This window comes from Sus scrofa, chromosome 9 (assembly GCF_000003025.6).
Source record: "Sus scrofa isolate TJ Tabasco breed Duroc chromosome 9, Sscrofa11.1, whole genome shotgun sequence".
NCBI classification, from domain to species: domain Eukaryota; kingdom Metazoa; phylum Chordata; class Mammalia; order Artiodactyla; family Suidae; genus Sus; species Sus scrofa.
In genome coordinates, this window is record NC_010451.4 from 52403819 (window position 1) to 52431225 (window position 27407).

Consider the following 27407-nt stretch of genomic DNA (forward strand, 5'->3'; position numbering starts at 1 on the left):
AGTGGCCTGAGCACAGAGTCTCCCAGGGAGGGATCAGAGGCTAATGTCTAAAGCACTAGGGATGGGAAAGAGGCCCCAGAAGTGGACATGACAGCAGAAATCCACATTCCCCACTGGGTCAGCCTGTCCTAGAGAAAGGGCAGGGCTTCGTGTCCTATTTCCCATCCTCATTCAGATTCTCTTTGGCTCACCATCCGCTGCTGGAGAGGACTCTGGGGGTATAAGCCTGGCGCTGGGCATCCCAGCAGACAATGGCTGTGTTCTCCCAGGATTAATGTCTACCCAGGGGCATCACGTACTGACGGCAGTGGGAGACGTGGACAGGACGGAGACCCCAGGGAGGAGAGCTCTAGGCAAAATGAACATGTAGCGGGCTGGGGTGTATTTGGGATGCATCTGCCCCTTTGCTGACAATAGCAGTCCGCTCAGTGCTGGGCCCTGCTCCAGGCCCATCTGCAGTGTCGGGGACCAGAATGAAAAATGGCCGAGCTAGCTAATGGCAGCAGCGCTGTTTGGTGGTAGAGGCATTATGAACTGGTATGTGAAATACAGCCACACTCTTGGTTTTAGTCGTCGCTGGAAAGGATTAGGGGACAATTAATAAATCATTTAGTGCCCTGAGTTTAAGTAACTTATTATTATGGGCTGCATATATTTATTATGCTTCACTGAGCAACATTGGCAAATTTCCTTCAAATGTCACACAATTTGTATGCAATTTGTTTCAAAAGATTTTTTAAAGAAATGCATATATAAATTATTAACCTGAATTCTTCAGGACAAATTACCAGAATCCCAGTCCCTCCCCCACCATCCCTTATGAGTGTCATAAAGGCTTCCTGTCTCCCAAATGGTGATAGTGCTGTGTCCCACGGCCTGCCGTCTGAGAGGCTGGGGAGAGGATGAAGAGTGGCTTGCTGTCTCCTCAGGTCAGGCACCTGGTGCGGGGATCTCAAGGGGCTGTGAAGAAAATGCATGTTTTTGGATCTTGGCTGGAGGCTGGAGAGGAGCTCTTGATCAAAATCCTTCCTTCCAAAGCTTTGATGAAGATAGAAGCATCAGGCTATTGGGGGTGGGGAGCCAGTTCTTAAATAAAACTAGGATCCTGTTGACCAGAGAGATAGAAGCATTTCAGACACTGTCTCCACACTGTTTTATAGATAGGGAAGCCAGACCCTTAGACAGCTTTCTCTAGGATGAATTGGAGAGGAGTTCCCATCGTGGCGTAGCAGAAACGAATCCGACTAGGAACCATGAGGTTGCCGGTTTGATCCCTGGCCTTGCTCAGTGGGTTAAGGATCTGGCGTTGCCGTGAGCTGTGGTGTGGGTCACAGATGCAGCTCAGATATGGCATTGCTGTGGCTGTGGTGTAGGCCAGCAGCTGTAGTTCCTATTAGACCCCTAGCCTGGGAATCTCCATGTGCTGCGGGTGCGGCCCTAAAAGGTGAAGGAAAAAAAAAATGAACTGGGGAATCTTTTCATTTTTTCATGTCCAATGCTGTGTCATCTTTTTGTTTTTCTTGGTGGAACAGCTTCACATTTTGGCAAGATGACATTTTTAGTTGACTCCTGAAACCTTACAGCCCCTCCCCACAAAGATTCTCATGTGAATGGCTAGGGCCTGGGTCAAAGGACAGCCTGACTGGCTTGTCTCTCTTTCCAATTGCATTTTCTAACATCTGTACAACATGCATCTATTGAGCACCTAAAGTGTGATAGGTACTCTGTGTGTATGTGTGTATATGTGTGTGTGTGCACGAGTGCGTATGTGTGCACTCATGTGTGTCTGTGGAGTATCAGAACCATCCCCACCATCATCTTGCTTGTGCATCCCTGGGCTGCCCCAGCACCCAAGGAGTCAGCACCTGCTGAGTGAATGAATGAGCCAACCAGGAACAAATACAAGCAGCTCCTGAACAAACTTAGGACAACCACGGGAAGAACCCAGCAGCCTGGAAGCATCAAGGAGACTCATTTAGGATTTTCTAGATAGCGGAAGGTTTACTTAAAGTCCCCCAAGGATGTTTTAACATCAGCAGTGGACATCCTCCCTAACTTCCTGAGTAAATGATCCTGAACATGACTGAACCTTACATGAAGATTCACAAGGAGGCTCCCCTTAAGTCCTCTCCTTGGTCAGTCCTCCATCCCTTCAGCGTGCCTTCTGGGGAAGCCCAAGCCCCCTCCTCTTTCATTGTTTCTAATCAGCTGAGCCCCAAGGGACCAGATAACTACCCCTGCTAGAAATGTGTATAAAATCAGTAAAGAAGCTCTAAGCCAGGGAGTTTCCTTGTGAGTAAGGTTCATAAACTTTAGTGCAGAGATTTTGCAACAGGTACTTTGACTGCTCAGGGGTTTAAACAGTTGTTTACTTTCCAGTGTTTTTATACTATGTTGAATTTATGAACTTACTGAATAGCTGAATCACATGCTACTAAAGAAGTCATCTTTGTCATAGAGGCTCTGGCCTGTCTGCTGAAATTCTGGGAGTTAAGTTGTAGGTGTGGTAAAGGCATTTTATCTACCAGTCTGCTTTCAAAAGAGTCACAGAGAAAGTTCTCTGATTCAGTTATTTTAAACCACAAGAAGGCAATTTAACTCTAAGAAGGGCCTCTAGTTTATGGGAGATTTTGCACATCAGTCTTGAGAAAGCATCTGCTTCAGGGGCCTTGCTCAGGGCTCTTCCTTCCCCTTTGCCCCTGGAGGGTGCTACTCTTCCCTCTGCCAGAAGCAGAGCTGCTTTGCTGTCTTCTGCTGAGGGGCATCCCAGGCTGACCTTACAGCAGAGGGCCCTCTGAGAAAGTCCTGCCTCAGAGAGGGCCTTTGAGGTCCTCTCCATGCATGGGGGTGTGTGTGTGACTTGTGCCAGCCTATGATGCCCTCCGGTTCTTTTGCTGGCAGGTGCCAGGTGGAGACAGTCAGTGGCTCAGGAGAGAGATTGTTCTGGGTAGTTACTGCCAGCGAGGGATCCCGTTTTATCTACCTGTCATCAGGATAATCTGTCCTTTGCTGGAGGCACCTCTGAGGGGCACTGAGCAGGTGAGGCAGGGCAGGTGGCGGGGCACCCCAGTGACTCCCAGCTGGAGAGGGATGTGGCCAGGCCTGCCTGGAGGCCAGAGGGGCATACCATGAACTCAGAAATCTCCCCCAGCCCTTCCCTGTTTAGGGTGAAATTGGACCTCCTTTAGGAAAGGCACAGTTTTCCTACTCCGTTTGTTCTCAGATTGGTGTTACACCCTGGAGCCAAATTAGTGGCTAAGAACAATTGGAAACAAATGCTCTTTCAGCATCCTGCTGTGATGTAGGGATCCAGGTGGGGACACCAGCGGAATGGTTGCCTTCTTCTCCACTGAGCTACCCTTCTGCAGAGAATCAGCATCCCAGAACCATTCAGCGCAGCCAAATTCCCTCATAATCAGTGGAGCTGTGCACATCTGCCTAACCTCAGCTCGGCAAGCTGGAGCCTCTTCCGTTATTTATGAAACAATATTCAGGACCAGGCCCTAGAGGCGAGTTAGAAAGTGACGAATGGAAAGTGTCGTTTGGAGAGGCCTGCTCCCCGGGGCCTGCATCTGGCCTGCCAAGCACGGCCTCTCCCTGCCTGTGGGACTGGACCCTCGGGGGCTCCTTTTAACAGCTGCTGTGATGGGCACCCTGAGTCTGAGATGCAGGTGGCTGTTGGCCTGGCTTGGACTTCACAGGGAATATTCCTACTCCCTCCAGCACTGACTGGTCTGGGGGGACTTGCTGAGCCTCCACCTTACCCCTGTCTTCATGAACCTGCTGAAGTGGGGGACCCACCTCTGAGGTCGCTGCACACCTGCTGGACAACATTTCATTCCTCTGTCTCTCTCTCCCATTAGACTGGGCTTCTCGAGAGCAGGGAGCTGATTTATCCTTAATTTTCTTTTTTCATTTTTTAAAGTTTTATTGAAGTATAGTTGATTTACCATGTGATAATTTCTGCTGTACAACAAAATGATTCAGTTATACACACAGACATATTCATTCTTTTTCAGATTCTTCCCATACTGTCCTTAGTTATTGCTCTCCGACCCAGTTAAGCATCTGACATGACACATTTTATAAACGAATGAAGGGAGCTATCGGCCAGGCCTCCAGTCCTGGACTTCCTTCAGAGTCTTCATCCCCTCTCAACACAGTTCTGCAAATGTGAAAAGAGGAATTGGAACAGGTGATCTTTAAGGTCCCATCTGGGTTCAGGTGTATGTGGTTCTGATATTGCCTCTGGGCTGCTCCTCCTGGCTGGCACCACCATCGTGCTGAGGTGCCCTCTGCCCCAGTGACTCTGGCTTCATCATGATGCAGGTTGGCAGTCTGGGTCTTGCTCTCTGGTGGCAGCTGCTGTCCTCTGCCAGGGCCTCCTCCCTGACATACCCTCAGCCTTTGCCACTTGGAACATTTCCTCCCAAGTAAAGCCAAACGCAGGATAGGGGCTTGTTGGCACAAAGGGATGCATTTGTCCTGCCCAAGGCTGCACCTCCTGGGAAGCCTGTGTTTGCTTTTCTTTCTGGCCTGGACCCCTCTCCACAAGGGGGATCAAGGGCCTCTTCATTTCCGATCAAAGGAGGACATCACATCCCTTTGCGGGCCCGCCTTTGTTCAGGAGCAGGACCAGGACGAGCCAGCCTCCCCCTTCCGCCTGTATGCCTGGCGCGGAACTGCTCTTACTTTCTGTGAGACCACAAGGACAGTAACCGTCTTTACTTGCATGAGAGAAAGATTTTAACTTTTCAAAGCATATCATTGTTTCACTTCGTTTTTATGCTATGTGTCACAGGCAAGGCAGGAGTAAGCATCTTGATTTCTTTGAGGCCCAAAGATTTATTGGTTTTTAGTCCAAGATTTCTTGGAATCTTAGATATTTCTAGCTGAGTGTGAGCAACCAGTGAATATCTCCTCCAGTGATTCTTAACCTCTCTGGGGACATGGACAGCCACGAAATTGTGTAAAATTTATAAATCTCTCCATGGAAAAATGTACACACAAATACCATTCTGGATGAAGTCTCGGGGTTTGTGGACCCCTAAAACCTTAAGATTCCTCTTGCTCTGGTCCAGCCACTCAGTTCAGGAGACGAAAAAGTTGAGGCCCAGAGTGTTAGGGTGACACACGTAAGGTCAAAGGGACATGAAGACCAAGACTGTCTCCTAGGTTCTGCCTAAACCCTTTCCGACACACCAGACTGCCCAGCGTGGCATTGGACTGGAAGCCCAGGTGGTCCCATCTTATTCCTGGCCTCTGCTGCCCTCTCCTTTCAGATTCCTGCTCACTGCTTCATTGCTGTGGATATATTCCTTGACTGTTGGCCTAGAAAGGGGCCCACCTCCCACCTCCCAGCAGGTTTTTAAAAGTGGGTTTTTCCCCTCCCCTTTTCTTTTTTACCCTAAATTGTGTCTCACTTGTCCAGCAGAGCCCCCTGGAATCACCTTGGCTCTGATGTTCCCATAGCAAAGTTGCCTCCCCTGTCAGCCATCTGTTCTGGGAGCCCTGGTCCCTCTGTGTTCCTCCTTGGATGCAGTCTTGGATGCATAGACTTGGTGTCCTCTGTTCTCTCTGTCTGGCCTGGGCCCCCTTAACCTATTTTTTTAAATTGCAGTAAAATATACACAACATAAACTTTGCCATTGTAACCATTTTTAAGTGTACAGTTCAGTGGCATTACTCCCATTCATATCATTGTACAACCATCACCACCATCCATTTACAGAACCCTTTTTATCTTGCAAAACTGGAACTCTGTATCTGTTAACCCAAACTCCCCATCTCCTCTCCCCAAGCCCCTGGCAACCACCATTCTACTTCCTGTCTCTATAAATTTGACTATTCTAGGTACCTCATGTGAGTGAAATCATACAGTACTTGTCCTTTGGTGACTGGATTATTTCACGTAGCATAGTGCCCTCCAGGTTTAACCATGTAGCATGTGCCAGCATTTCCTTCCTTTTTTAAGGGTGAATGATATTCCATTGTATGTAGAGACCACATTTTGTTGATCCATCATTTGTCCATGGACATTTGGGTTGCTTCTACCTTTCGGCTCCTATAAATGATGCTGCTATGAACATGGGGATACAAATTGTGTTTTTGAGTCTCTGCCTTCAGTGCTTTGGGGTGTATACGCAGAAGTAGAAGGATGTTTTTAAGGTGTCTTAGTTAGTCCCTGCTCTCCATCAAATCTGTTTTTATTTTGTTCTTAAACTGGTATCATTTGCATAACTACTAACCTCAGTGGGTTTGTGGCCTGTGTCACAGAGGGCACCCTCTCAGACGGTGCTCTTTGCTGTCTCCTCTCTCTAAAATGCTGCCCTACTTTCCCAGTCACTTCTGCTCTCTAGCCTGTTGCACGTTCTTCTTTAGTGCTTATCAGCTCTTGACACTGTATGATTATAAATTATAGTTTGTTTCCCCTTAGAATGTGAACTCCATGAAAACAGGGACTTTTCTATTTTGTTCATTGTTCTATCTCTGATGTCAGGCACAGGGCCCGGAGCATATGCCTGAGATATAATTATTCAGTTAGTATTAATGAGAAATGGAATGAATGAATAAATAAACAAGATACTGTTCCTGCCCATAAAGAGCTTATACTCTGGTAGGGAGATAGATAAATTAGAACTGTAATATAAGGCAAACTGTAGGGGCCCTGAGAAGCATATGATGAAGTCCTATGAGAGTGTTCAGCAGGGGGATCCAGAAAGTACCTCTGTGTCCTGGGCAGTTTAGTCCTCCCTCAACATTGATGAAAAGGCCCATTCTGTTGAGTAGCTCAAAATTCATTTTCTCATCTGTCTCCCCGCAACCTCATGATAGGCCATCATGAGTTTCCAGGTGAGGAAACCAAGGTGGACAGAGGTTAAGGAACTTGCCCAACGCAGTGCAGCTAGTGAGTACAGTAGATTTGACATTGGTCTGGCTGCTTCTCAAGTCCAACTTCTTTTTCTTTCTTTCATCAAATATTTTTCTTTTCCATATTGAATTTCTTTTCAAACATTACAAAATTGGGAGTTCCCTGGTGGCTCAGCAGGTTAAGGAGCCAGCATTGTCACTGCTAAGGCTAGGGTTGCTGTTGTGGCACAGGTTCAATCACTGGCCCAGGAACTTCTACATGCTGTGATGTGGCCAAAAAAATTTACACAAGTTGCAGTGCTCACTGCAACCAGAAACAAGGCAAAGATACACTAAAGATGGTGAGCCTTTATCCCTCTGTCCCTGTCCTCCACCCTCCCCCATCCCCATTCCTGGCATGAACCCTCTGGGCTGTTCCTTCCACACTGTCTCTGTGATTATACAGACTCATGCACAGAGATGCACTCATTCTGGAGTTTTCTCTGCTTTTACAAAAAAGGAATCACATCACACACATCACTCTGCTACTTACTTTTCTTACTTTAAACATCATGGCCATTGTTCATGGCAAAAGGTATAGATATAACCGGTTCTGTTTTTTTTGGCTGCCCACAGAAGTTCCTGGGGCAAGATCAAACCTGCCCCATAGCAGTGACTTGAGCCACAGCAGAGACGATGCTGGATCCTTAACCTGCTAGGCCACCAGGGAACTCCCTCGGTTTTTTTTGGAACAGCTGCATTTATTTATAGTATAGCTGTACCACAGGTTATCCAAACATTCCCCTACTTGTGGGCATCTGGCTTGTTTTTCACTTTCTTCCACTGTTGATGTATTGCATTATCCTTTTTCATGGGCACTTTCTTTCCATAGGATACATTCTTAAATTGGGGTGGCTGAGAAAAAGTATGTGTACCTTTAATTACAATAGAACTCAGAGTCCCCACTGTGGCTCAGGGTGTTAAGGACCCGACTGATATCCATGAGGATGTGGCCTCGCTCAGTGGGTTAAGGATCTGGCGTTGCTGCAACTTTCGATGTAGGTCACAGATACAGCTCGGATCTGGTGTTGCCGTGGCTGTGGTGTAGGCCAATAGCTGCAGCTCCGATTCAGTCCCTAGCCTGGGAACTTCCATGTGTTATGTGAACAGCCATAAAAAGATAAAGGAAAAAAATCCTTATAGATCATGCTATACTATTTTCCCCAAAGATAGTAGCAATGCAGTGTCATGCTTTGAATCACTGCGGTTTCTAGGCCCTTGACTGTCTGCCTTTCCTTGGAGCCAAGTACCTTCAGGTGCATCCCAGCCTCTTTGGGCCCAGGACTCTCCAAGAAGGCTGGAGGGACACTGCCTCCTTCTCTCCCCAGATCTCACAGTATTACCCAGTCCTCTTCCTCGGCCACTGAGGGCTGACTGTCAGGAAACCCGGACTGTAGTTTTCTATACAGAGGTTCCTATAGTGACAGGAAACTGTCACTAACTCTATAGTCCTAACTCTGTTTGACTTGGACAAGCCACTTAACTTTTCTGTGCATTGGTTTCTTCCTCCATAAGTCGAAGGAGGTTGGGCTGGATGATCTACGAAGCCCTCCCTCTCCAGATGACCTTCCAGGTTTGAGACCCCATAGAGCTGGCTCCAAGTCGAGCACTGGGGTCTGTCTGCTTTCCATGGGTCGGGGGCCCTGCAGTGGACAGAGGGGTCTTTCTATAGTCAACTTCCCTCAGAAGGCCTCCCAGCTGCCTTGACTGCTGTTTCTATCAAGAAATAGTGTGGAGAGCAGAGATTCCAGAGCCAGGCTGTTAGACCTGTGCTAGAACCCAGCTCAGCCATGGCCTTATGCAGCTTGCCTCACCTCCCTGCGCCTCGATTTCGGAATCTGTTAAATGAGCAAAATAAAATGGCCTTGATATTCTAGAGCATTGCTGTCCAATACAACCTCCAGGGACGATGAAAACATGGTCTCTCCGAGCCTCCCAGTATAACAGCCATTAGCCACATACGGCTGTCAAGTACTTTAAAGGTGGCTGGTGAGGCTGAAGACTGAATTCTACATTTCATTTAATTTTAATTAATTGTATTTGTGTTTTAAAAGCCAAATGTGGCTGGTGGCTGTCTTAGTGAACTCTGCAGCTCTAGAAGATGAAGATGTAATCCAGTACAGAGACAGTGCCTAGCTAGCCCACGTCTGGCACATAGTAAGCACTCAGTAAATGTCTGCTATTATTAGGTATCATGTGTCTCACTTTCCAGCCCACCACACCTGATGGCTCTCAATGACACCCCACACTGGCTGTCCCGGAGTCACCTGGGGAGGGAGGGACGGGGGAAGGTGTTGCTGCTGGTGGTGCATGTCAGTAATGAGCCTGGCACTAAATGTTTCTGGTCTGCTACTTTCCCTGGAGGGTCATGTGAGCCAGAGTGGTATGTGGCCTGCTTTGCAAGTGATTAACATGGTGTAAGCAATCTGCATAGAGAGAAAAAAAACTCTCCGTTGGTATTCCATTATTCTATTAGAGTTTCAGAGCCGGGATTAAGTGGACATGATTTCTTCCTATGGGCCATTAATTTTGTTTTATTGCTGGTCTGATGGCCATTACCCTTTTTTGCCAATGCATTCCCCCATTAGGTTTGTACAATTAACAAAATATGTGCTGTTAGGGCTTTGCTAGGAACAGTGGGATGGAAATAAAGGGGGGGGGGTGCAGCCTCCACTGAGTTGAGGGTGGGGAGAGGCTGGACCCAGGGGTGGGGCCTCTTCAGCACCTGCCTGCAGCCATTGGCATTCCTGGAAACTGCCCTAAGACTGGCTGTCTCCTGGCTAGTAATGGAGGAGCTGCCCAGGGGAGAGGGAAGGACAGTTGCTGAGCCTGCTGAGCTAGGAACAGCACAGCTGAGAACACAATGAGGCACGAGTGCTGTCACCTTGACCTGAAACTCCTCAGCTGGCAGAGTGAGCCAGCTCCAGGTACCTGGCCCTGTAACCACAGTGGCTTCCATAGCGACACCCACCTTCTCTCTGGGGGGCAAACTGGAGGACCTGGGCCTGAGTGAGAGGGGGTGGCCGAGTCTCTCGTGATTGCCACGTGGAAACGCAGGGTTGGTGTCGTTAGATCATCTAATTTGGGGAGCAAACTTAGGCATCTGTATTTTCAAACAGGAACTTTCCCACTTTTTATATGTTGGCAGGATTTACAAAAATATCCGACAGACAAGAGGCCACCTGGGGGCTACTGGTGGGTGACCCTCTTCCAGACACTGGGCTGTCATTTAAGGGTTTTAAGGAAGAATGGACATGACCAAATTTGTGTTCCAGGAAGTTCCTGGGCTGGGGGAGGTGGTGGATGGGCAAAAGGCGGGGGGGGAGGCTGGAGGGCAGAAAACAAGTTAGGGGCCCATGGAGAGAGAAAGAAGCCCGAGGATGGGATGGGCAGGAAAGCAAAGGGGACAAAATGTCAAGAAAACTTTGGTGTGTTTGCACCTGTGAGATGTCCACAGGGCCAGGAGGTTGGTCACAAGTGTCTGCAGTTCCTTCTCCAAGGTAGGAAGATAATTAGGACCAGCCCACACAGGCCAGAATTCCTTACTGGGCCTCGTAGCACACCTGTTACAGCCTCAGCTGAGTCTTGGACCTGGGCAGGGGCCGGGGAACCATGACAGAGGGACCTTTGCCAGGTCCTCTGCAGCTGGTGCCCAGCACTGTCTGTGGCCCAGGGAGCTGAGGATGGTGGGGCTTGGAGGAAGCCTGCGCTGCACCCTCAGTGCTGGTGGGGATGTTTCTCAGAACCAAGCATTTATGCCAGGTAATTCTATCAGCATTCAGTTACCCAGATGTGTAATTTAGAGCCTGGTCGTCAGAGCCTTCAATGCTGTAAATGACAGTCTCCTTCGACCAAGGTAAACAACCATGAGCTGTAGTCAGGGAATGAGGGGGGCAGAGGTGGAGCAGAGAGGGACTCAGGACAATGAGGTGGGGACATGCAGGGCACACTATGGAGGGACCAGTGGCCCTGTAGGCATTTCCTTCCAGGGCAGTCTATTTAAGCTTTGTTTCTCCTTTGGAAGTTTTGCTCATTTGCCTGCAGAGGCTTCTCAGGAAGGACTCTTGGTGCCGAAGAATGGGTGGTCATGATTGTCCTCATCCTAAAGGTCTGGCCGGAGTAGAGCAGAAAGGGGCAGTGAGGGGCAGTGGGATGAATGCAGAGGCCCTCAGGCTTCTTGATTTGCTGCCTTTCTTCCCTTCAGTAGCTGCCAGCCCTTACCTCCTAACACAGCAAAGACAGACAGCATCAATAGCCCCATCTGTCATTATGAGAGTGTTCCAGGCTTTGCCCCAAATGCTGTAGGTGCATCATTTCATGTAAAGATGCTACTCTTATCCTCCTTGTAAAGGTTAAGTTTGCGTAAGTGATGGACCCAGGCCCACACCCAGAACGGTCTGGCTCCTGTGTCTTTACTCTTAACCACAATCATAGACTTAGCTTCTTCAGTGTGACACTTAAAGCCTCTTTGAGGGGCTTGAGGAATGAGTCTGGGCAGCCTCAGAGACATGTAGATGTCAGATGGATTTTTGGTTTAAGGATCATCTAGTCTAACACAATCATCTTGCAGATGGGGAAACTAAGGCAGGGAGTGGTTAAAGTTCCCTGTCCAAGATCACACAGTAATTTAGTGATGGAGTCAGGGCATGAATCCATGACACCTTTGGTCTAGTGCCTTAGGTGTTAGACCCACAGTCTGGCTAAGCCCCAAGTTTGTCTGCGCCCATCCTTCACACTTACCTAGGATGCTCCATGGGGGCATGCAAAGTCAAGTTCCAGTGTGCTGTCTCCCGTGGGAAGCTTTCTTCTATTATTCTCCCCACCTCTTTCACAGAAACAGGAACATTCAACAGCTGCCTCCTCAGTTACCATCTCATAAATGTCCTCAAGTTTGTAAATGTGAATAGTCAATTCCATTTACCATTCAGCTTTATCTTCATGGTAAGGCTTGAGTTTAAGATCTGGCTGCATTATTGCAGAGCTGCTTGGCTGGAGGCCTTGACATGATCTCTTGCCTTCCAGGACCACAGGCTGCTGACTTTGGAAGGCCCTAAAATATCATGCATGTGGTTCCCCAGCATGGGTCCATGCGTTGGTGCCAGTCAGACTTCCACTGGCACATGGTGAGGAGTGAGAAGTCATGAAAATGCGAATGCTTTTCATGATGCTCCGTTTACTTCAAAGCTGGCCCTTTTTGCTTTCCTTACTTTGGGGGCTTGAATTACCTTATGAAATGATGGTGAAAGAAGATACTGTTAGCATTTTATCTACGTACATGTTTGTCCACCCTCCCAGTCTCCCAGTGATTTTAACATTTTACGAATGAGTGAAACCCAGATGCTCTGGGGCATCTCCTCACCCAGTACAGGATCCTCTTTGCCATGTTGGAGAGCTCACTACCTTCCAAGGAAGCCTAACTCATTTTGGGATGGTTCTTATTACTAGAGAAGTCTTTCTTACATTGACCTGCAGATTGGCTTCCTCTAGTATCTATCATCTAGCCTTAATTCTACCATGTAGAGCAATGCAGCCTCTCTTTCACATAGCTTCTTCAAGTATTTGGAGGACCACCATGTGGGAGAGAAATTGTTGCCTTAGTCAAGAGAACTAGGACCAAAGGATTATATCAGAGGGGGACAAATGGAGGTCCATCTCTAGTTTCCCCCATAACTTTTACCTCACAGCCTTCTAATAATGAAAATAACAACAAAGATAACATTGAATGAACACTTATGTTATGCGAGGCACTGTTCTAAGCACTTTATAGTATATGAAATTTAACCCTCACGCCCAGCCTCAGAGGTAGACTCCTTATTGGCCCGATTTCACAGATGAAAACTGAGTCACAGGGAAGTTAAGCAACTTGCCCACAGTCCCACTGCTAGTAAGTAGTGGAGCTGGGATGGAAACCTGCACAATTCAATTCCAGAGCTTGTGCTTTTAAGCACTAGACTTTTAACCAGTACATTAACCACTTTGCTCACCTCTCTCTTCTACTCATCACTGTCAAAGTTATTAAAATATGATGCCAAAACTGCATCTAAAAGTAATGTGGATTGCTAAGTTTAAAGTGAGGGGATCATTCCCTCCTTGGTTGGCCACCGTGTGGCTCTAATGCCACCCAAGAGCAATGTATTGGGTTTGGCAGCAACACCACACCCTGGGCTCTACTTCGGCTTGCATTTAATTCAACCCATTCTTTAAAAAAATACAGGTCACTCCAGTCTGTGAATTTGCAGTCAATTTTTAAATGTAAGACTAGGGTGTGGTATATATATTCTTGTCAAATCTTTTCCTACAATTCTTTAAGAAATTAAAATGGGAGTTCCCTTCAAGGTTCAGTGGTTAATGAACCCAACTAGGATCCATGAGGATGCAGGTTCAAGTTCAACCCCTGGCCTCGCTCAGTGGGTTAAGGATCTGGCATTGCCACGAGCTGTGGTATAGGTCGAAGACACAGCTCTGATCCTGTGTTACTGTGGCTGTGGTATAGGCCGGCAGCTACAGCTCTGATTCGACACCTATCCTGAGAATCTCCATGTGCCAGGGGAGCGGCCCAAGAAATGGCAAAAAGACAAAACAAAAAACAAAAACAAAAAACCCAAAAAACTGGTAGAGGAAAAAACTTTTTAGTTTTGGCCCATCCTTTCAGCTTGTCCGAAGCATCATAACACTCTTGAATCTATCTCCTCAGCAGAGTGGCTGTCCCCAGCTTAGCAGCTTGTGCACATGGCAGGTCTGTCAGATATTCTCCCCAGTTGCTGATGTCTCAACAGACAGTCCCTGAGGGCAGGGATAAAAATTCACCCTAGAAATTTCCTGTACTAAGTTCACCTACGTTCAGTAGCAATAGGTTAATAGTTTAGACAATTACAAGATAGAGCCCATTGCCAGCCAAGGGCTGCTTCTGAGGTTCTGGTTGTGGATACTGATTAGAATGGACAGAGTCCACCACTAGACATTTCACCAGACATCTACTGAGAACCTGACACGTGCTGGGCTATAAAGACACCTAAGATGTAGTCCTTGTCCTCAACCGCTTGCCGTCAGTGGTCTGGTTTGTCTCAGAGGTCCCTCCGTGAGTCAGCAGCCTTGGTCTTGGAGGTGTTATTAGACAGCTCCAGAGGAAGTGCCTCATCCTAGTGGACATGGTCATGAATAAGGGGACATCTTTCCACGAATGCATTGTCTTGCACCCCCTGCCTGAACCTTCTATCTGAAATCCCACCTCTTCCAGGAAGCCGCTCTGTCTTAATTAAAAGGAAAATGCTAAAGAGAGGTGGATGTGAGGAAGTTCCTCTTCTTCATGTCATTTCTTGGTTGAAAAACCTGCAATGGCTTCAGAGCTCCCAGCCCATGCCTGGCCTCTCTGCCTGTCACTTGGAGCCCGGTTGCTTACTCCTCCTGTAGTCTCTCTGCCTCGCCCCTGGGTGCTGCATGCTCCCCCCTCACACCCTTGCTCAGATTTCTCCCTTTCTTGGAATGCTCTCTCTCTCTTCTACCAGCCAGACCTCACCTGACCAGTCCTCCAGGGGCCCATCCAAGTTTTCTCTCCCCCAAAATCTTCCCTGGGTGCTCCAGCTCTCAACAACTTCCTTTCTCTGTGGGGAGAAAGCTGTAGTCTCCACCACACAGTCCAGCACTACTGTACTGTATGCACGCATCTTGTCTTACCTGATGATGTTTCATATAGATATTCTTATTTTGCCAGTGCTATGGCAGCACTTTGATAACAGGACCCATGTATTTTATTTCTGCTGCACCTGGTGGGGGTGGATCACAGAGCAGGCCTCTGATAAATATGCGCCGGATTTTTCTTATTCTTCTTATTATTTTTTTGCCACATCCATGGCATATGGAAATTCCCAGGCCAGGAATCAAATCCGAGCCACAGCTGTGACCTACACTACAGCTGCAGTAGTGCTGGATCCTTAACCTGCTGCACTGCAGAGGGAACTTTGGGTTTTTCTTGTTGTTGTTATTGCTTCATCCCAGAAATAGGATTAAAAATAGTCATGTTTTTGATCTTTCCACTCATGCCCCCATCATTCTTCCCCACGCACATGTTCCTTCCAGCCCGATGGGACTCTTCACTTTTATTTGAAAGTTCCCTCCCACGCCAGGATTTTCCATAATCCTGCCATAAACAACAGCATTTGTGGTGTTTGTTCGCTTGTTTGCAACCTTTCCCAGGGGCCCCTCAGCTCTGTCCCTCTGATCTCTGCATGGGGTCTTCCATCAGACAGGGGGCATCAGTAAGTGATGCTGGCCCTGGTCAGCTCAGGGGCCTCCACAGCCATAAGCCTCCTTCACCCTGGGATTCCTATAGAAAAGAGGAAGAGACTCAAGAAATTGAGAAACCAAGCAGTGGTCCTTTCTCTCTGTCCTGGTTAGTCCTCTAAACTATCATTGTTTGCCACTAGGAGCCCCTTGCTTAGGAAGCTTCCCTACTTAGTACTGTGGGCACAGGACCAGACCCACTTCTGAGTTTACCCCCACCCCAACTTGCTCTCACTCCCAGCAGAACCACACAGAGTCTATAAAGATATTTCCTTTCACTGGCAGGTTGAAGTTTGGAGCAGGACTCTGAGGCTCGCTGTCCTCCATGCCGCTCACCAGAAAAGGGACTGTGAACTGTGAGTAACTTTGATTGGCATTTTCCATGCTGACTCAATAAGGTTATGGGTTAAAGACCAGTCCCAAACCTGATCTTTCACAGCCACACATTGTGTGAGAGAAGCACTCAACAATGAGCTGGTCAGAATGTGAAATACAGTGGACCTCTAATTAGATGAGGTCTGAATGTGACATGACACCCTATTGAGTTAGACAGTATTGTTTGTGCGTTAAGGTGGCCCTGACGTGTTCCGTGTGCCATGGTGCTGAAGAGTTCTTGAATTTGCAAGGCCAGTCCAGACCGCTGTTGCCATGGTCTAGGGGATAAGCTCAGGAGGCTGTGAGAGGAAGATCTGGGCCACGTTCAAAGCTCCCACCTGCTAAGAAGTGGTTCCTCCCAGTGGGTCACCCCACTAAACAATGTTTGCTCGTTTTTAGAGATGTGAAGGAGGAGAAAGGAAATGCTGCTGGTTGTGTCCCTTCCATCAACACAGTTGCCACTCCACCTTACACATCCATGTGTTTGCTCATGTTGGTTCTCCCACTTGGCAGAAGTCTTCCCACCTGTTGGACCTGGCCTCAATCCAGTCTGCTTGTTTGGTGGAGCCTTTTTGGTAACTCCAGCTAGAAGTGATTTTTCCCTCTTCTGAGATTCTCTGCCTCCTATGCCAGGCATCCCGCTGGCCCGCACTTGACCGTGTGCCCTCAGCGAGGCGAGCCTGGGCTTCCCCGGGCTGGGTTTCCCTGCTGCAACCCCCACCCGGTAGCCGCTCAGGCCATGTCAGCTAGAAGAGCTTGCCCGGGGCCCCGCGGCTTCCCCACCCTGCTTTGGCGCTCCTGGGGGCTGAGTGGCTGCGACTTTGATAGTACATTGGCTCCCAACCAGTCCATGGAATTATAAATGATTAACCGTTATCAGCACACATCTTCACCTCTGTGTAAAAATAGATTGACTGTAATGAGTATTTGAATAAATCATAAGAATGGCCGCCCTGCGATAGTCTAACATCCTGCCGATGGCTGCCCGGTGAGCGAGCAGGGCGCCGGCGCTCCGCCTAATGGCCTGCGAGTCAGCGCTGGTGCCTCTGTGATTGACGGCGCGGCTTGGCTCCCAGGCTCCCCCTCTCCAGGCTCAGGAGTGGAGAAGGGTGCCTCCCTCCATCCTGTTCCAGGAAAGCCTACCTAGGAGATGGGGCGGGGAGGATGGGGGAGCCAGAGGAGGAAGATAATGACCTTTGTGAGAATCGATGTCTCCTCGTAGTGGAGGTTAGAGGGACCTCATAAGTCAAGTCAAGTATGAGAGGAACAAGCTGAGCGTGAACCTTAATGAGAGCAGTGAGTATAGAGGAAGTAGTTCTGAACATTCCCTCCCTGTCCCTCAGGGCAGCAGGGCGCCTGGCCCGGGGCCACCCACACTCGGGGAGCTCCCTCTTGGGGTCACTCTGGGACATGCACAGAGGAACGTGCAAGAGCGGGAATCTCCGGGTCCCAGGACTCAGAAATGGAAAGATTCAAAAGATCTTTCAGGGAGTGTTTTGCTAAGGCTGCCTCAAGCAGGTGGAGCCTGCTTTTTGGAGGGGGATGAAGAGGGGGGCTCAGAGGGACCAGACTGCCAGGAGGGAAGGGTCTGAAAGTCTGAAGGAAGGGCTGGATTTGAGAGAAACAGCAAATATTCTGATTTAGTTCAAGTGGTGTTCCAGTTATTATGCTGTGTAACAAACCACCCCAAGACTTAGTGACTTAATGTTTGTCTTGCTCATCTATTCCGTGAGTCGGGAGTTCAAACAGGGCACAGCAGGGAAATGGTCTCCGACCCACAGGCCTGGGGTCTCCTCCAGGCAGAAAACTAGGTGCCAACATCATCTGAAGGCTCGCTGGCTCATAACTCTGGGGGTGGATACCAGCTGTTGGCAGAGATATTAGCTGGGGCTGTCCACCAAACCTGCGTGACCTCACCTTGTGGCCTGGACATCCTCATGACATGGTGGCTGCAGGCCCAGAGGGAGTGTCTTGAGGTTAGCAGGAGCCAGGCAGGGCTGTTCTGCCCGAGTCCAGCAGCACCCCTTCCACACATGGTCGGGGCAGGTTCAGAGGCCCACCTGGGTGTAAAGAAGGGAACACAGACACCCCCCAGCCATGTTGCAAAGGAGGAGTGCCCACAGCACATTCAGTGAAGGGTGGGGTATGTGTCTTTGCAACCAGCTTTGAAAGGACAGTCTCTCACAACTAGTATTCATCATGTGGGACAGCATAGCCTCATTTATTCCCAAGGTAGGCTAAAGAAACCCCTGGCATCAGCCTGTCCCTTAACTCACACAATGTCTGGGTTTGAGGGGACCCCCGGAGGCCAGGCTAGGCTTCTTCCCCAGAGTGGGATTCCCTGAGGATGTGCTGGTGGTAAGAGGTTTCTTATAGTTCATCTGGGCAAGAGTGGGTCCAGTTTGCAACCCACAGCTTGAAGTGCCAGGTCTGGGGAAGAACTTAGACCTGTGACAGGGGCTGTACAGGTTGAGCCCTTCATTCTGGTGCATAGCTCCCACTCCCATGGCCTTCCAAACTGGGGGAGGCTTCAGCCAAAGATCAGACCGAAGGGGCTTAGGGGCCATGGGGGGCCTGGGCAAGTCAGGCAGCCCTTCCTCCCTGATCGTGTCCTTTCCTCTCCCTCCTCCTTCTCTGCCACACAATGTAATCTGTGGAAGGTGGGGCCCTTGAGGACCAAGCTCCCTTTCCTTTGCCATTTTCCTGACCCAGATGGAGCTAAATTCTGGAAAAGCATCTGAGTACCCTGTCTGCCTTGTGACTTAAGGGGATAGAAACAAAACTCAAGCAACCTAAGAGTGGGTGCAGAACCAGTTCATTTTTCCCAAGGGCCAAGATATGAGAATGGCTAATGGTGAAATAGAGGGGGCAGGGGAGAGAGGGGTAAGGGGCTTGGTTTTAATGAAAAGGTGCTGAGGTTTGGAGTGAGGGTCTTAGAGTTTTCCACAAGTCAGCTGAAAAGTAATAATCACTGTTTGTTGAACACTTACTACATGCTAGAAACTCTGCTAAGCAGGTGATGGCATTTTCCCATAGAAACCACTACACTACTTTATGGGACACTGTTATTATCTCTGTATCACATGCAAAAGGGGAGCAGAGACAAGAGAGGTACCTGGCCAGTGACAGAGTAAGTTAGTCATAGAGTTGAACTCCAACTTAAGACTCTATTTTAGAGATCCAATCACTTCATTGTGTGGCTCAGGAAACTCAGTTTACTCTCTGGTAAAGGGGGAAATTCTGATGATATCATCTCCAATGTCACCCTCAGTTCTAAGATTCTAAATGTGCAGAGACGATTCTGGGAGCTAGCCTAGACATATCTGAAGTGGAGGCCGATGTTATGGAAATGGGTCTGTGTGAAAGCACGAATGATTTCCTGTTCTCTCCTTTCCCCTTTCGTGAAACATAGGTCAGGAAACCAATGTTTAATTTGGGCAGGTGAAGGAAACAGATAAAAACATAAAAGATCATTTGTATTTTCAAGGCTCCAACTTGGGGGCAGGGGCGAACATTGGGTTTGGAGTCCAAAGCTGGAGTTCCTTAGCCCGTGACTTAGAAGCTCTGTGATTCTGGACACATCTCTTTGGTCTTCGGATCCGGCATCTCTAGAATGGAAATAGGATTGTGTACCCCTCCCAGGATGGCTGTGGGGACTAAATGAAATCCAGCAAGTGCAAGCTTGAGTGCCATTCCTGGCACACAAGAGCGACTTGATAATGATTTGGCCATGCTCTCACCCAAGACACAAATAAAAGCTGGAGTTGGAAAGACTGGTCCTCTCCCTCTCCTTTGCTCCTTGTGGAGATGGTCAAGCATCTTTCCTTTAACTGTACTCTCCATAAAAGTTCACTCATAAACTATTGATATTTTAATAATACACATTAGCATCTTGCCCTTTGACAGATGAATATTGAATGAGCAATAAAGAGGCAAAAGAGTAACCAGGTACGTGGCTGCGGGGAAGCTGGAGTCATGAGTGGTTGTCAGAGGGACCGCTCCTTTCCAGGGAACTTGTGACTCACCTCTCTCTCCTGTGACCCCTGGGAAACAGCTCTTAAAAAGAGCTCATATTCTCGCCCAGCCCAGTCTGAGCAGGATTTGGCCTTGGTTTTCTTTCACTCGGTCTGGAGGACACTTGGGAGAAGACAGAAGAAGGTCATTAAGGAGCTGCCAAAGGCCCTGGACTTTTCACCCACTTGTGAAATGGCTGCCCTCTCCCCACTACCTTTGCCAAAGGTGCAGACTTCTTCCCCACATACTCTCTCCTGTTCCATAAATTTAAAGTCTGCAGACAGACATGCCCATAAGAAATCTGGCAGCCAACTTAGAAATAACTCAGAATGCTTCTGCTCCTCTCTGTCCTCTCTCCACAGGGTCTTGATAGGCACCTAGGCTTGGGGTGTATGTTAAGTTTTATAAGACAGAATGTCCTGCCTCTTGCAGCACGTGATATAGCCTCACTGTCACAGCCTCCAGTTTTTCGTGGCCTCCATCTGGGCTGGGAGTCCTTGCGTGTGCAGAGAACAGTGACAAGGGTTCTTCCTTGGTCCAGCTTAATTGGTGTGATTTAATGGTGTTTCTGGCCGATTCAGATTTATACGGCTTTCTGAGCTGCAAATCTGCTTTCTAAATGTAGAATTTTTGTGGAGTGGTAAAAAATAATGGCTGTTCTGTGATTCCTGCCTCCCGAGCTAGGAGATTGCAATTTACATTATGCAAATAGACATTATGCAATCAAGGCACTTTAGCAGGAATCTGGCGGCAGAGAGGCCGCTGATGAGATACGAGGTCTGCAGCCCCAACTGGAGGGGCCCAGGAAGCGCGGAGATGGAGCGGGGAGGGGGCGGGGCCAGCGGGGCGGGGGCAGAGTCTGTTCCGCCGGCACCGGGAGGCACAGTGGAGCCTGCCCAGAGATGAACGCATCCGGGGGCTGCCAAAGCGACTCTCTCAATTAATGGCTTTGTTTAATCATACCCCCTGTCCAGAGGAGTATTGTCTTACGGATAATTTCGTTTGCCTAACGAGATTTTGCTAATTAAATCTCCTTTCAGTTGGTGTGACTGTGCCTGCAGGAGAGGGGGCTATTTGGAGTCTTCTCCATAAACCTTTCTGGAGAGGAGCTGGGAAGGAGGGACTAGAAGGAGGGGAGACAAAAGGGTGGGGGGGAGAAACTTCCTTGCTGTGAGCAGGACTGGAGAAGCTTGTGCAGGATTTGGAACTACAAGGTGGCCGCTACTGCCCACCTTGCCTTTTTCTCTCCTGTTCCCTGTGAAGGCAAGTAGTCAGAAACCTTTGTCCAGCCTGAGGGATTTCCCTTATTTTTGCCTCCTCTGTGGCTCCTGTTACCTCCACCATTATCTCTTCTCCTCAAGTCCTTCCCGAATCCCCAGGAGGTTCTGCAGGATTTCCACACACTCCTTCCAGCAGCTCTGGCTGTGGGTGCTGGTGGTGATGTGAGAACCCTTCCCTGGCCTTCGCTGTTAGCCAGTGAGCCTGCCTCTTCAGAGAGGAAAAATTGCTTCCCATTTTGGCCATTTCTCCAGGGGTAGTTGCATGCATCAAAGAGGAGAAGACCTCAGTCAAATTCATGTATCATCAGAGTCAGTGGCAGTAGCTCCCTGTATGTGGAGAAGCCTGGTGCTGAGCCTGCAATGACTGGGGCCAAATCGATCCTGTTGTGATATGTGCCCATGTCTAGCCTGTGTTCCACTTTCTCCAGTGGTTCTGTACTACCTGAGCGTCCTTGGCCTGGTTAACCATGGGCCTCCCAGCTCAGTTCTACTTCTCTAGCCCCCCTTGCATCTCCCTCCTCCCTGTTACTTACAGACGCTCAGACATGTGGTCACATTTCCACTCCTGGTACCTAAATATGCTCAGTTCCCCCCCAAATACTCTGTATAACTTCACACCTCAGTGCCTTTGCACATGCTGTTCCCTCTGTCTGGAATCTTATCAGTCTGGATAACCTCTGCTCTGCCTGCAATACTCAGTTCACATTATCTCCTTTGCGATGACCACTTACAGGACTTCCTGCCTTTCCTGAAATACTGCTGAACTCCTTCAACCTGTGAGTTGTCACAAGACCTCAAACACGGGCATCAGTCTAACCAAGTTAAGAACTGAATCTTGGGTTTCCTGCTGTGGTGCAACGGGATCTGTGGTGTCTTGGAAGCTCAGGGATGCAGGTTCCAATTCCTGACCCAGCACAGCGGGTTAAGGATCCACCATTGCTGCAGCTGCAGCTTAGGTCACAACTACAGCTCAGATCTGATTCCTGGCCTGGGAACTCCATATGCTGTGGGGCAGCCAAAAAAGGAAAAAAAGAACTGAATCTTATCCTTCTCCTAATCCCAATACCTAGAATCATGCTTGGCCACAACAGGCACCCTACATGTTTGGTTGAATGAATGAACCAAAGGGAAGAGGGTGGAGTGATGGAGAGGTTTTCTCTAGTAAGCCTTCCAAACCCTGGGATGGGCGATGGTGGTGGGTGGTCAGGAGACTAATTTCTGTGGAGGCTTTGCACAGTTACTTGCCTGTACATCACCTTTGCTTCCTGGGTAGGAAGGCTCCGATTCCCTGTGTGTGCCACACACGGCTCTAGGTGTGCCAGCACCTCCTGTTGCACATTTTTACGTGGATCCTGTGAGATGGGTATTGTTTTTGCAGAGGGCGCTGAGGCTCAACTGTCCTCATCAGAGAATAAGGCAATGTTCACCTGTAAGGGGCACAATGGTGGGGGCCCAGCGGACTCTACCTCTAGGCAGGTGAAAACTCCTATGCTTCCCAGTCTTCCCTCCACATCCATCCCATCTACCCATCCATCATCCCACTCACCCATCCATCCATCCATCCATCCCATCTATCCGTCCATCTATTTATCCCATCCAACCATCCATCCATTCCATCTATCCATGCATTTCATCCATCCATCCTGACTAGAACCTAAGCTTCCCTGGATGTGTGTCACATCCTGGGCTCTTCCAGTGCTAGAACACCTGGGTTGCTATTCTGGGAGGACCTGTGGGTCTGTGTGTGTGTTGGGAATTGTGCAGAGCTCAGGCCCAACAGGCAGCCTCTGGTCTGCTGGCTCTGGTCTGCTGCCCAGCTACTGGTGGGGATGTCAGGGTAAAGAAGCCTGCATTCCATTCTGGGGAGCATGGGTACAGTCTAGGAGAAACAGCTCATGTCTTCCTGTGTGATTAGGGTAAATGCATGTTGCCTGTGTGCATGTAGGCTGCAGGGTGTTTGTGTGTGTGTGTGTGTGTGTGTGTGTGTGTGTGTGTGTGTGAGGCAGTGTTTGAATATACTGCTTTGTGTTTTTCTTGGTTCCTGAGTCTTGGTGCCCTGCTTTTTGTCCTGATATTTCCCCCTTGGCCCAGGTGTGTCTGTCAATGTTCTGTCTCTTCATCGAGGCTTATAATCATCTTAACATCCCCACCATACTATCTATGCTCTGGGTCTGAAGTGTTGCTTGGTATGTAATAGGTGTTCAACAAATACTCCATGATGCCCTTAATGAGGGAATAAGTGAACAAGGATACATGTTGCTGTCAGATAGACTTGATTTTGAGCCCTAGTTCCGTTATTTAGGTAGCTGGGACCTTGGAATTTAATGTTCTCATTCAGAAAACAAGAATACTAACACTACCTATTCTATCTTTCTTGAAGGGTCGTTGGTGGAAGATTATAAGAGAAATATGAAAGTGTTTTATAAACTATGAAGCACTACACAAATATAAGAGGTTATTATTATAATGGTTATTATACTTGAAGTGATCATTGCGTTTGAAAATTAGGGATTCTGTTTTCAGGAAAATAAAATCACCCAGGCCTGGTTGGAACTCCGAGGCTTACAGAGTAATTATTATAGGAACTTATTCCAGATTTGCCCAACTGTGGGAACTTTCAGGGGCTGGGGTGGCAGGCAGGGTCTGTTGAAAATGGTCCATCTTCCTTTGTGCTACCTGTCCCCCAAGTGGACCTGCATAAATGGTCCTATTTCTGTGCCTCATTATCTTTGCACATGCTGTTCCCTCTGCTAGAGATGCTTTTCCCCTTTTCTCAGCTGGTCTTTCGACCTTCTCATGGCAAGTGCCACACTGTCCCTGGGCTCCCAAGTTACCAAGTGTGCATCATGGCACCCCTGGGACAGTGACTATCTGCCTCCCTGGCCACAGCACGCATGTCCAGGGCAGGTACTGGGCAACGCTCATCTCTGTAGCTCCAGAGCTGAGGGAATGATGGATGCATGGGTGAAAGGGTGGGGGGGAAGTTTGGGGCTTGGTAGATGCACAGGATTTGAGCTTTTTAAGCACCTTAAGCAATAGGGGAAGGTAAGGAAGAAGGAGATTCAGAGGAATGAGCACTGCTATGCAAACAACACCCAAATTTCTGAGAGACAGTTCCCATTCACCTCACGTCCCCAGGTTGAATAGGCTGCTATTCCATGATGTTCATGGGCCTGGGGGCCCCAATTCCATACAGGTGGGTGACTGGCTGTCATTCGGGTGGGCAGTGAGGCAACCGGGTTGGAGCAGAGTCCTGAGGACAGGGAGGCAGGCCTGTAGCTGACTCCCACAGGTGAGCCACTACCCACGAGGGGAGGCAGGTGCTGCCTCCCTCTCCCCAGGCCCTCTGGGTTCTGCTTCTTGGTGGAGTCAGCCCCAGCTGGTGGAAAATCTGCTGGAAGCTCTCCCAGGAACTCGGGTCCCTGGCCTTCTCCCTGTGTTTGGAGGCATCTTGTCTCCACTCTGCTCTGGGCCTCTCCCCCAAGCCACCCCACTCCTAGCAACTCTCCTGGAGCCCCAGGCAGCCGCAGCAAAGTGCCAGGGACTGGGAGGCTTTTCATTACCGAATGCACTGAACCTATTTGTGAGTGTTTTGCAAAGTGTTTAATCCAAGGTGTTCCCTCAATTAAATTAGTGCAAACATCTGTGTCCCACATCCACCTCCATTTGCATTCTGTGCCATTTATTACAGCGGGAAATTGGAAGGCACCTTAGGAATACTTAGGACAGAATTAGGCTAGCTTGGGGTGGGTGTCTGGGGGTGGGTTTTCGAGGGTGCCTGTGTTTGGTCCACAAAGCAGATCCATCTCCAGGTCCTGGTGGGGAAGCCACTTTCTGGTGCACGAGACCATGCGAGGGGATGTGTCCTAGCTTGGGACCACTTGGTCTTGTGGGGAAGGCTAGGTGAGTTTAATTAATGCCCCGATCCCCACCTGGGCCCAAGTAGCTGCAGAGGCAGGAGGAGTTCACTGCTGTTGTTTTAGAACTTTAAACCCAATTTTTTAAAAAGTGTATCACTTTCAAGTGACCCACGTGGGTTTCTCCCTGGGGAAGCCTTTCCTGCTGGAAGGTGGGTTTCTTCATCATCAAACTGCTCAGCCTTGGTGACTGGCTGAGCGTGGGTGGCAGCTCTGTTCTCCATACCATGTGATTCTCAGGACTGTCAAGCACTTTGGGAGTCCTACTAATTTCCTAATCTACGGGGTACTGAAGAAGAATAGCTTTTGCTCAGTGCATTAGCTTTTGTCATCTCCTCCCACCAACCCTCTGAGACAGGTCCTCTCATACTAGAGCAGATCAGAGAGCTGGGCTTCATCAGACAAGTTAAGCAATGCGCTCTTTGTTCCACAGCCAGAAAGAGGAGCAATTGGGACTTTATCTCAGGTCTTCATGACTCTGAGACTAGGTACTTCCCACTGCACTAGGACATCTCTTGTGAATGAAGCAGTTGGGATTGGCTTTGAGTTGGGGACCTCATCCCCCTCCCCAGATCTTGTGGCCAGCATGCCCTAGCCGGGCTGTGCAGAGGCCTTGGTCCTAGCCTGCCTGCTGCCATTAGAACGACATAACCTGGGATTCCCAGGGGCCTGCAGTGGTGTCGGGTGGGGCAGGGAGGAAAAGAAGAAGTCTGGGGAGTGAGGAGGAGGTTCATGGCATGCTCAAGGACTTAGACATCACTGAATTCCCAGGTAGTGAGTGGGGAAACTGGGACTCAGAGGAGGCAACCCCTTGCCTAGGGCCACTGGGGGTTTGGTGGTAGAGGCCAGGCTGGAACCCAACACTCCCACCTCCTAGGAGGGGTGATATCAGGGCCTGGGGAAGTCCCAGGTTTCTGTAGGGTGTGCAGGCATTCTAGATGCAAAGTGTAAATCAAGGCTGGGGCAAGGAACCAGGTCAGAAGGGGATGAAAGGCTGCTGTGGACTCATCACCTCTGTGCCACCTTTAACAGAAGACCTTCCAGATCCTAGAGTGCTGCTTGCCCTAGGGTAGACCCTCTTCACCAGTGTCTGGGATTTCATGTAGTGGCATCCAGGGGGGTGGCAGAACATGGGGAGACTGGAGGGGACCCAGGACCCGGGGCCGCACACACTTGCTGGTGTTCAGCTTGCCTTCCTCTTCTCCACCTGCCCTGTGGTCTGGGCAGCATCAGGAGGAACTTGGTGCAATGGATTCAGACTCCAGTCCCCTCTCCCACTTCCTCCCCTGATGAGACAGGACCTGGTCTTAGCTTCAGTTTCCCCATCTGTTTAAGAGTAATAAAATCTCATTTTACAGGATCGTTGAGAAAATTTAAGGAAATAGCAGGCACGCTTAACCCTGCTTCTGGACTTAGAGTGTTGTTGCCAACCCTCCTTTCTTCTCTACGGCACAGGTCTACTTTCCCCTTTGGACCCTGAGCCTGCTCCTGGATGTGGAGGGGTGCGGGGGCTCTGTGGAGACAATGGTGGGCCCTGCTCTCCCCCTCCCTCTTCTCTTCCCTCCCTCCCTCTCTCATCAGAAGACTTTAATAAATGCATCTCAGCATGTGGCCCTGCCTGGGGCTTTATAAGAATGAATTGCTTATCCCAGCCCTTAGTTTCTAGAAATGACAATCTCCAATCAACACACATTTATTAAGCACCACTGTGTGTGGTACCCAGCTCTAGGCACAGCAGGGTCAGCCTGAGAGCAACTCTTGTATCCTCCCAGGCTCCTGCGTTTCCTGCTTTCTTTGACTTTGCTGGATCCCAGAACCATCTGCCCTTATCAGCAGGATTTGGGGTTTCCCTACCCTGTTGTGCCTCTCTGCTTCTACACAGGAGGTCCTCTTTGACTAGAATGCACTTGATCCCTCTCTTTTACCTGGTTAGAGCTCAGTTTCTTGGTGATGACTATGTCTGTAACCACATCTCAGCCAGGGCCTATCTTCCTCAAGCTCCCTGTGCACACTGGGAGTCTTTGACTATTTACTGCATCATATTTCAGTTATGTCTCTCCTAGAGATGTTTCGCTCCCAAGGGTGAGAGTAAGAAGGGTAGCTTCTTAGAACCAGCTTGGACCTTGCCTGTGGGCCAGGTCGTGCTCCCTCACAGAGAAGAATACCTCATCCTTGAATGCCTTCCTCTCCCGTTAGCCTTTGGCACTCAGTAAATGCTTGTTTTATTAGACAAACCACTGGCATATTGGAAGGGAGCTGTCATGGCAGCATGCCTCACTCTCTGGTTTCCAGGGTACTGGGCCTGAAAGTGAGTCCCTGTCCCTTTTATTTGCAATTCGAGTAAGTATTCTCTCTCCTTCACCTGGCCTCAGGATATGGGATCTCCAGATGAAGCTGAGGATAGGCCGAGAAGAATGCACCCCTTAATTTATTGCCCCTGTGTCTTTGCCACAGACAGACATTTCCTTTTCCTGAAAAGTCTTCTCTCTGCATGGCCAAACCCTGCCCATCCTCCTAGTCTCACATCACCTCTTTCCCAAGTACTAGCTCCCTCAGGGAAAAGCTGTTTCTCTCGTCCAGAGCATCTGGCTTGAATCTCCAGACACTGACCAGTGTCCACCTGCATCCCGGG

At 49.1% G+C, this 27407-nt stretch overlaps 1 protein-coding gene across 6 annotated transcripts in view; it reads left to right on the forward strand.

Moving 5' to 3' along the window:
• The window catches only part of PKNOX2 (PBX/knotted 1 homeobox 2), a 305484-nt gene that overhangs the window by 100797 nt on the left and 177280 nt on the right, over positions 1-27407 (forward strand). For 4 of the 6 annotated variants that reach the window (XM_021063089.1, XM_021063090.1, XM_021063088.1 and 1 more), the window contains one exon: positions 15475-15545. The exons of the other annotated variants lie outside the window; for them this stretch is intronic. The gene's annotated coding sequence lies outside the window, so the exon portion shown is untranslated. The remainder of the gene's footprint in view (positions 1-15474; positions 15546-27407) is intronic. 6 annotated transcript variants of the gene reach the window in all.